Source organism: Pygocentrus nattereri, chromosome 15 (assembly GCF_015220715.1).
Source record: "Pygocentrus nattereri isolate fPygNat1 chromosome 15, fPygNat1.pri, whole genome shotgun sequence".
Classification (NCBI taxonomy): domain Eukaryota; kingdom Metazoa; phylum Chordata; class Actinopteri; order Characiformes; family Serrasalmidae; genus Pygocentrus; species Pygocentrus nattereri.
The window spans coordinates 38,717,916-38,728,257 of NC_051225.1; the positions used below are offsets into that span (position 1 = coordinate 38,717,916).

General features: G+C 42.5%; 1 protein-coding gene across 2 annotated transcripts in view; it reads left to right on the plus strand.

Moving 5' to 3' along the window:
• Positions 1 to 10,342, plus strand: part of lrp4 (low density lipoprotein receptor-related protein 4) — a 173,162-nt gene that overhangs the window by 35,918 nt on the left and 126,902 nt on the right. The gene's annotated exons all lie outside the window — the stretch shown is intronic.

Consider the following 10,342-nt stretch of genomic DNA (forward strand, 5'->3'; position numbering starts at 1 on the left):
TGCCAACACATGACAAAGATCATCTTTAATAGTCTCATTCATTCTCATTTGATTATAATTTCTCGCATATTACAGTATTTATGTGTCGTAGAGGTGAAATGTAACAATGACTTACACAATACAGCTGTGGACTGTGGCAGACCAGCTAATCAGCAACTCATTTTATTGCATTGTTTACATTGATTAGACATTCAGTTCTCAAACAATTACACACAAACTGCAGACAGGAGCAGAAATCCAACATGAAAACATGCAAAGGTCATTTTCTCCCCAACAATAGATTAGATAGATTTCAGCATCAACCCGCAGATGCTGTTATCAAATCATCTCGTACACCAAGAAACATATTTTAAGCTGTAATTTTAACACATTCCAATGCCTAAACACATCATTCGTGACCTGCCTGCCCTCTTTATTTGTATACTGTCTTGTCGTTTGCAATTTGGCCAGCAGGACGTGAAGTTTAGGAATCACTGAGCCACATGACGTCTGTTCTACTGCTCCTGCTCTGTCCTCACAATTTGTCCTCGAGTTTGAGTTTGTGTCACAATTTGTCCTCATCATCACGATCCTTCCCTTCAGTACTGCTCTGCACTCTTGATGGTTCTTCAAGGGTTCTTTAGAAAAGAAAATAGTGCTGTATAGAACCATGAACGCTCAAAGAACACTGTGCACGATTTAAAGAGTTCTGTGCATCATGAAAGGGTTCTTCAGACTGACAGAGATGCATATGGTTCTATATGGCATCGTTTGGAAAAGGGTTCTGTGTAGCACTAAAAATGGTTCATCTCTTGTTACGAGCTCGACATCATAGCAGTAGCAGAACTCTTTAGAACCTTTTTCAGAAAGGTTGTATATGGAACCATCTATGGAGCAGCACATTCTCCGTCAATCAATCAATGGGTTCTTTGAGTGTTCATGGAACTATATAGAACCATTCTCTTTTCCAAAGGATCTTTAAGATTGTACACCATCTAAATTTGGGCTGTTAAACTTCTCACAGCACAGAATGGTTATCCAGCACCGGCGGCTCCACTGATTCTTCTTCTTTCTACATCTTCCAGCCGGAGCTTGGTGTGTCTGCTCTGGGCTACTGTAGAAACATGACTGTGCAACATGATGGCCTGTGTTGGAAGAGGAGCTGCTCCCTATGTAGATAAGACGGGCTCATTCCGAGATAATAGACACATGGTGTGTAGTTACAGGTGATTACACACTAATGAAACAGGGTTCTGTAAACTGTGCTCCATTTCTGCTAATAGATCCCCCAAAGTCTTTCACGTTGCACCCTTATTAATCATTTGTGAACTGCTGGATTTGCAGGATTTCAAAATGGATTTTTACAGTCGATTCATGAGAAATTCTAGATGTTGCTTGGAGAAAACGACTGAATTATTACACCACTGCACATTTCGTAATGGGCGCTTGGCTGCCGTCAGAAAAACTCTTCATTCTTTGCATGTTACTCTGTTTCTCTTGATGACAGTGGCCGCAATATGCTGTAAATTAAATTTAACCAATACTTTTATTTATGTTGAGGTTACCCTTTCATTCCCTTGGAGCTCTTGGCCTCCAGAATGTCTGCGCACTGGCCTGCGCTGCTCTGTCCTGCAGTATGTTAAAATAAACCAGTTTGTCATTGGTGTAATGACAAAGTTGAACTGAACTGAATCCGCACAGAAAATGTGTGCATTTGGGATTATTTTTAGTGGAGTCATAAAACCCACAGTCATGAAACCGTATCCATGGCCCTACTACTGTGTCAGCGGTCAGTCCCGTGCGAGGTGTCTGGTGTCGGAGCTGATGTAGTCATGATCACACGCGGGCCTGCCAGCACTCCACCTGTTCACATTCCAGCGCTTTAAACCAGAGGGATTTTCCCAAAACTAACCCCAGCCTGGGCTTTGGTTCAGGACGAGGCCTGCAGTGGCATGAAGAATGGCAGCTTTGACCCTTTAAACTATAAGAGCTCAAACTTTAGTGTCTCAGCCTGGAAACCTACACAGCATATTCAGAGTTCACAGTAATTTAATATACTTTGCTAGGACTGCACAGTACTAGTACTGCAGTTACTGTGGGGCCCCAAATTTATTTGGACGCTGACATTTTCGTTGTTTGTTCATATCTCCTCAAACTCTCCATAAAAGGATCTTCATATCTTTGGGGGCAGTCGTGGGCTGGAGGCTAGGGAACTGGCCCTGTGACCGGAAGGACAGTCCATGACTGAGGTGTCCTTGAGCAAGACACCTAACCCCCAACTGCTCCCCGGGTGCTGTGGATAGGGCTGCCCACCGCTCTGGGCAAGTGTGCTCACTGCCCCCTAGTGTGTGTGTGTGTATTCACTAGTGTGTATGTGGTGTTTCACTTCACGGATAGGTTAAATGCAGAGGTGGAATTTCGCCATTTGTGGGATTAAAAAATATAACATGATACTCATATGTCACGTGTCTCCGATATGGACTGAATGAAGGGTTTCCCGACGCGATGGTCAGTGCTTAGTGAGTCCTGAGTGTCCTTTGATCAGATTCACACAGAATGTAGAGGGGCACACAAATCTACAAGTTCCACACAGTTAGAGGCAGATGACTTGTATCTCAGCCCCTCTTCATAGGCTCATAACTCCGGATATGGAAAGAGCGACTCTACAGATTAAGGAGCTCTTTGAACTGGATTTCTGTACTAGATCATCACAATGATACACAAACAGATATTGAGACATGGCATTTGATGCACATGCCTGCTCGTGTACTCCAGAGGGTTAATGAAGTTGTATAAGTTGAGTGTGCCATAGAGTATACTTGCTTTTTCCTGGTTTAAAGGGCCTATGTCCCACATTGCTATTATTTTATTTTTCTCGTAGGTTCACTTAACATTTGTTTTGGTTTATTTACCAAAGCCATTTTTACATTAACAGTTTTGGACATCTCTTGATCCCCTTAAATTTAAACCAGCAGTTACTGTGCATTTAAGGCAGAGGCACAATCACAGGTTTGAACTGGTCAAATTACGTGTCACTACTTTTGCACAGGCCACATTATATGTTACTTTTAACCCAAAGTGTTACGTTCAACAAATTAACAGTGATTGTTAATCCTCTGGATAGGAACTTATTTTCACTACAGCATAGTTTTTCCAGGGGTGCCCAAGCTTTTGTCTACGGCTGTAAATTGACTCTGTTGTGATTTGCTTTTCTGTATTGTGCCTTTAAAAAAAAAAAAAAAAAAAAAAGCAGTCACTGCTTATAACTTCAGCGTGAATGGGTGGGGCTGAACTGCTGCAGGCTGAATAGGTGGGTGTATGCAAATGGTTTGGTCTTAATGACATCACAAAAACTTGACTGACTTCAAAACAGGCCATTGTAGCAGCTTCGTTTTCATGTATGGACTGGAGTTTTGAAACTTTAACAGTGTTTACACACAATCTTTGGGAAAACTTTGGGGAAACGGAATGAGGGAAGTTCAGTTTTCCAAGATACGGGCCCTTTAATTCCACACTGAAACTGCGACTCTTCGACTAAAGCGGGTTTTTGATGTGTCGGCTGTTTTTCTGAAGGTTTCTTTACTGACTTTCTGTTTGGAGTCGCCGTGTTTGAATGTGCCCGTCACTGACTGTGTCAATGTTTTGGCATGAGCTCCTGGCGTCTCCTACCTCCGTCCAATCAATCAATCATTATCCCACAATCCTTTTCTGTGGCTCAGGTTTTCTCCAAGGTGAAGGAGGCCATTTAAAGGAGGGATAAAAAAGGGAGAAAGTTTTTTAGCACGTTTAACTGCGGCTCTTTCTGCTCATGGCTCTTTTGTTGGGCCCCCAGCACCCCTGCTGGGCATTGTGGGAGAAGTCCTCCTCAGTGGGGGATTGTGGGAAAGGCCGTGGGCTCACTCATCAAGGCTGACAAAATCAATGGAGGGCTTCACAAATAGGGACCCCAGGAATCTGCCTGGCAGGAACGCGGAGGAAAGTGTGTTTTGGGCCAGGAGCACCAGCACACAGGGGAAACCTCCAAAAATTTACGCTTGTGTGATCGGAGAGTGGAGCTGAAACGTAGTGAGAGGAGGTGAACGGCGTTCTTAGTAGTGGCTCCTAAACCGTTCCTGGCTTGGACGTCAAGGGAAAGCCTTGGTGTAGAACCTTTACGTTCTCTGGAGGAATTTTAAACCTTTTACAAAATTCAAATCATACCAGAGCAGAAAGTTTCTGAAAAAACTTAAGTTGGGGTTACAGAGACATTATTGTGATGTCCCGGGTGGTTGTTAAGGTGTAGCTAGGCCGTTGGCATGGTATCCCAAGTGGTTGCTGTGGTGTTGCTATGTTATCCCACGTGGTTGCTCAGTTGTTGCTAGGCCGTTGATGTGGTATCCCAGGTGGTTGCCAAGGTGTTGCCATGTTACCCCAGGTGGTTGCTAAGGTGTTGCTGCCTTATTCCATGTGATTGCAAAGACGTTGCTACGCCATTGCTGTGTTATTCCAGGTGGTTGCCAAGATGACGCTCAGCAATTGCTGTGTTCTCCCATGTGGTTGCTAGGGTGTTGCTAGGCTGTTGTTGTGCTATCCCATGAGGGTTCTTAAGGTATCTTAAGGGCCATTGCTGTGATATCCCAGGTGGTTGCTATGGCATTGTTATGTTATTCCAAACAGTTGCTCAGATGTTGCTAGGCCATTGCTGTGGAATCCCAGGTGGTTGCTATGGTGTTGCTATGTTATCCCAAACGGTTGCTGAGATTTTGCTAGACAACTGGTATGGTATCCCAGGTGGTTGCTAAAGTGTTTCTGGCCATTGCTGTCTTATCCCAGGTGGTCGCCAACGTACAGCTTGCTTTGTTATCTCAGGTAGTTACTATGGTGTTGCTAGGCTGTTATCTATCCCAGGTGATTGCTAAGGTTTTCTTCTCACTATGCAGAGGTTCAAGAAGCTTGAACATCATAACTTTTTTTTTTTTTTTTTTACAGCTTTTTACCTAATTTGTGCTACTTTTGTATGTGTGTTGATACAGAACATGCAGTAGACCATCCGCAGTTAAACTGAAGATTTTCAATAAACGTAAAACCCCTTCCTGAAACGCATTTCTATGGTACCGCATATCGCAGTAGTAAGGAACTTAAAAGCAGTGATGTTGGAAATGTGCCACTGCAACAGCCCTAAAAGTGTTTTATTAGCCTTTCTTTCTTTCTTTCTTTCTTTCTTTCTTTCTTTCTTTCTTTCTTTCTTTCTTTCTTTCTTTCTTTCTTTCTTTACCTCATGCTTTTTAGTGTTTTATTGCTGTGCTTTCACTGGCTGATTGGTTTCGTGTTGATTGGTGGCTCTGGCTGTAGCCTCAGAGGGAGACATTCATTTTTTGCCAGGGTCTTGCTTTCTCTTGTAAGCTTCAATGATTTTTTTGGCTGGATGCATCAATCAGGTTCCAGTATTTTACTTTCTGTCCCATGAGATCGTGTAGATTTGTACTACTGTAATATTGCAATTGCTGTCACATATACTGCAGTTGACATACAACTGATACTTTAGAATCATATCATTTTGTCTCATATCTCATGTGACTGGTACTCACTGGTGATTTGCTGAATTGAGCATATTTTGGGGAAATTTTGTTTCTTGTACAAAAGTTTTTATTTTGTTTTATCCAGTTTGTTAAAGCAGAGAAATTAAAAAGGATGAGACAGTTCACTGGTTGGAAAAGCTCATAACACTCAACATGGCATCAGTTTTTGTTGGAAGTCCTGCCCTTCAATAAAATAAGCCAACTGGCCTGCTGCTTAAGCCAAAACAAGCTGAAAACACAGGTATTTGTACTTTTACTATTTTTGTCAGATTTCATCAGTGAAACTGGTCAGATAAAATAGTACAGTGATGGTGATGAATAATGACGAGTCAGAGCTGAACATGTCTGTTTTTTAGGAGGAATAATGTTAGTGTGCTCGGCTAAAGTGTTTGGGAAATGGAGACTGAAACCGAGGAGTGGCGATGCTCTGATAAACAGCAGGGTGCGCTCTCACAATATTTACACCTTTCAGTTTATCACTATTTAGTTTTGTTTGACCTTTATCACATCAGTAACTGCAGCTTTAACATTTTTAAAAATGCTTTTAACATTTACATTTCAGCTGTGTGTGGTCAGTTGCTAGGAAACGGTTAAGATTTCCTACCTGGAGATTAAGATGGTGTAAGATAAAATTCCTATATTAAGATCAGATTTGCTTCTGTAATGCACATTCGTGAAAAATCTTATCTTGACTGGTCAGATCTTAACTTAGGACGAAAAGAGAGAACGTTTCTTTAATATTGTGTTGGGTCTTGTATGAGTGGGAATAACTGTGCAAGGAAATTGCTAAGAAGGCCGTTGAGTGGACCGACTTTCCTAAAAGGACTTTGGTTTAATTCAGTACATGAATAGAAATGGTGTACTAATATTAGCAGGAAAAATGTCATATTCAGCCTTTTCTTTCCTCTGTAGAGGATGTTAAACCCTTGAAAGCGTTTTATTCCACATTTTTTTTAACATAGGAAGAGCTCAACCAGTTTGAATTGAAGTACCTATAATAATAATATGCCTGAGCATGTAAACAGTCAAGGATTTTAGGGGCTTAATATATTTTCACTTAGAAAGTCATCAAAACATACACTCACCGGCCACTTTATACTATTGCTTGTTAACACAAATCAGCCAATCACACGGCCACAGCTCAAGGCATTTAGGCGTGTAGAGGTGGTCAAGACGACTTGCTGAAGTGCAGACCGAGCATCAGAACGGGGAAGAAAGGGGATTTAAGGGGCTTTGAACGTGGCGTGGTTGTTGGTGCCAGACGGGCTGGTCTGAGTATTTCAGAAACTGCTGATCTGCTGGGATTTTCACGCTCAACCATCTCTAGGGTTTACAGAGAACGGTCAGAAAAAGAGGAAATGTCCAGTGAGCGGTCAGTTGTGTGGACGAAAATGCCTTGTTGATGTGAGAGGTCAGAGGAGAATGGGCAGACTGGTTCCAGATGATAGAAACACAACAGGAACTCAAATAACCAACCAGAATCTCTGAGGAACGTTTCCAGCACCTTGTTGAAAGTGTGGCACGAAGAATTAAAGCAGTTCTGAAGGCAAAAGGGGGTCCAGCCTTTTACTAGCAAGGTGTACCTAATAAAGTGGCCGGTGAGTGTATAATTTGACCAGGAGTGTGTAAACTTTGCCATACGAATGCAGCACTTTTGTAGCCAACCTTGGCATACGACTAACAGTCTGAAGATTATCTCTTCTAGCAGATGTTAGTGTGAGTTCTGATGGTGTAAAATCCTCTCTGGAGACAGGAATGTGGATGGTCAGTATGTGTTGGGGGGGTCATTACAGCTGGGCTTTGAAGTCCATCTGAAGTTCATTGTCAGTAGACTTTCCAGCAGAGCAATGATAATTAACCCTTAACAAAATCACGTTGTAACTTTAATGTGAATGATTTCTCATAGTTCACTGAAACTTTCAGTGGAGACCACAGGAGTGTCTGAAAGTCAAACAGAAGAAATTTTATTGTGATTTGAATTTGATGAAGCTAATGTATAGTCTGATTTGCAGAAAGAAAAAAAGTTTTTAAAATTTTCCATGCATTTTTATAAAAACAAAGTCTCAAAACCTGAAAGTAAAGGAGATTAATGATATAATTGCATCTGAATAGTATAGCTAAACAACAACAACAACAATAATGAGATGTATAAGGGGTAAAGGCTCTTCAGTGAGTGTCTCTCTCTCTCTCACTAACTCTCTCTATCTCTCACTCTTTCCACATTCTCTCTCTCTCTCTCTCTCTCTCTGTCTCTCTCTGTGTCTCTCTCTCTCTCTCTCTCTCTCTCTCTCTCTCTCTGTCTCTCTCTCTCTTTCTTTCTCTGTGTCTCTCGCTCTCTCTCTCGCGCTCTCGCTCTCTCTGTCTCTCTCTGTCTGTCTGTCTGTCTCGCGCTCTCTCTGTCTCGCGCTCTCTCTGTCTCGCTCTCTCTGTCTGTCTGTCTCTCTGTGTCTCTCTCTCTCTCTCTCTCTCTCTCTCTCTCTCTCTGTCTCTCTCTCTCTTTCTTTCTCTGTGTCTCTCGCTCTCTCTCTCGCGCTCTCGCTCTCTCTGTCTCTCTCTGTCTGTCTGTCTGTCTCGCTCTCTCTGTCTCGCTCTCTCTGTCTCGCGCTCTCTCTCTCTCTCTCTCTCTCTCCCTCTCTCCCTCTCTGTGTCTCTCTCTCTCTCTCTCTGTCTCTCTCTCTCTCTCTCTGTTAGATGGATTTCAGCTTTAAACTCCACCCTGTAATCCCTTCTGGAACAAGCAAATTGGCCCTTTGAGGCAGTAAGAGGAGAAGGCCATTGAGGAGAAAAGAGGGGGCAGGCTGTTCGAGCTGGAGTGGAGTAATAACTGCCTAATTAATCACATCCAAACTCGCATGTAAATGCTGCACATACACATGCAGGACAATAGAGCTATTAGCATGCAGCAGGACCCCCCCCCCTCCACCCCCCCGCGCATGTTTTCGTGAGTCTGTTTGTACGTAGCTCGCAGTTTTATGCTTGTTTTCTGTGAATATTGGAACCAGAATCTTTTGAAGTTAGCTTGAAGGTATTGAAGGTAGCACAGTTAAATGAGCCCAGTCTCACAGAGCTCAATGAAAACGTTGCTAAGGGGAGGTCAGTATGCAAAAATACTTCAACATTTTTATGCGTCACGATATTTCGCTTTTCTAAAATTTAACCCCTTAAATGCCCAGAGCCCGTCAGCAGTTATTAGACACTCTAATAACCTAAGATTAGCTCAGGCAATTTACATTGAAGTCCCTGTAGTTACTGAATAATAAACCTTAGTATATAATAAGCCTGAGATGATAAGGGGTTAATAAGGCAAAACAATCAGAATAGAACCTGGAGTGCCAAAAAAAACAATAATAGTAGCAAACTTACAACTACATCCAATTAAACGGGCTCAGTTCTTTCAATACTGGCAATATTAGGAATAGGAATATATGAATATGAATATCTTCATATTGCCCAGCCTTTTGACATATTAAACAAAGATGCTACCGTAAGCAGTAGTTTAATAAAAACATATAGTTTATCAATTTTCACCTGTTGTTCGGTGTCTGAATCTTCTTCTTTAGCATTACAAGGCTAATGTAGATAACGGGTAAGGTAGCAGACCAGCATGCTACTTCAAACCCTCTCATCTCAAACTGCGAGACGTTGTTCAGGATCTCTAAAAGACTTGATTATGCATTTTCTCACACTGTATGATTCACGGTTATCTATAAACGTCAGCAGCCGTCTTGAAGGCTGGCTTTAGTTAGTTCTGTTGCCTGCATGTCCAGGGCTGAATCTAAAGAAACAACCAAACGTGTCTCAGCTGACCACATTTGGGATAAAGGGTGGAGGTTTGGGGTGGGGGGTTGGGGGGGGGGGTAAATTGTGCAAACAATTGTGGTAAGTATTGCTCAAAGCAGTTTGCACGCCAGAGAAAGTGTGAGTAAACTAGAAATGCAAGCAGTTCTGAATGAGCCGTGATCATTCTGCATTCAGTTTCAAAAGAACGGTGTAATTAAACTTTCAGTGCCTCTTTATAGGACCACTGGGGGAGGAGTTCACTTCTGTAGTCAAAAAACTCCACTGAGACTTTTCTGGGTTTAACGTTTACAGTCTGGCCGGAGAGGAAGCGAGAGAGATGCTCAATGATCTTTAATTCATTAGTTCTTTCTTCATCTCAGCACCTGCTGTAGATTTAGCTTAGCGGATGTATGCCTCCTGCGCCTTTTCATCATTTTTCCGATTCATTGTGGGGGGAAAGGCACAAAGCGTTTTATTTTACCTAATTAACTGTTGTGCATTATTATTTTCCATGCTGTTTGTGTCAGACTGTGGGGAGGGGGCTTCAGTGAGCCTGATGCTTGTGCATCTGTGTGATGTGTAAGAGCAGCTGCTCTTCAGCTGTTCCTCCGTCCACAACTACACAGAGAGAGATACTATGGTGCGTATGCAGTATCTCACAAAAGTGAATGCACCCCTCACATTTCTGCAAATGCGTTATTCTATCTTTTCATGGGACGACACTGTAGAAATGAAACTTGGATGTAACTTAGTGGTCAGTGTGCAGCTTCTACAGCAGTGCAGATTTACTGTCCTCTGAAAAGAACAACACACAGACATTAATGTCTAAACAGCTGGCAGCACAAGTCCACCTCACAGTGAACACGTCCAAATAGTGCTCAGCGTCAATATTTTGTGTGACCACCATTATTATCTAGCACCGTCTTAACCCTTCTAGGGCGATGGCCACACAGACAGAGTTGATGCACTGTGCGGTGTATGGTCTGAGCTCTGACAGGCTGACCTCCCACTTCTTCAACCTCTGC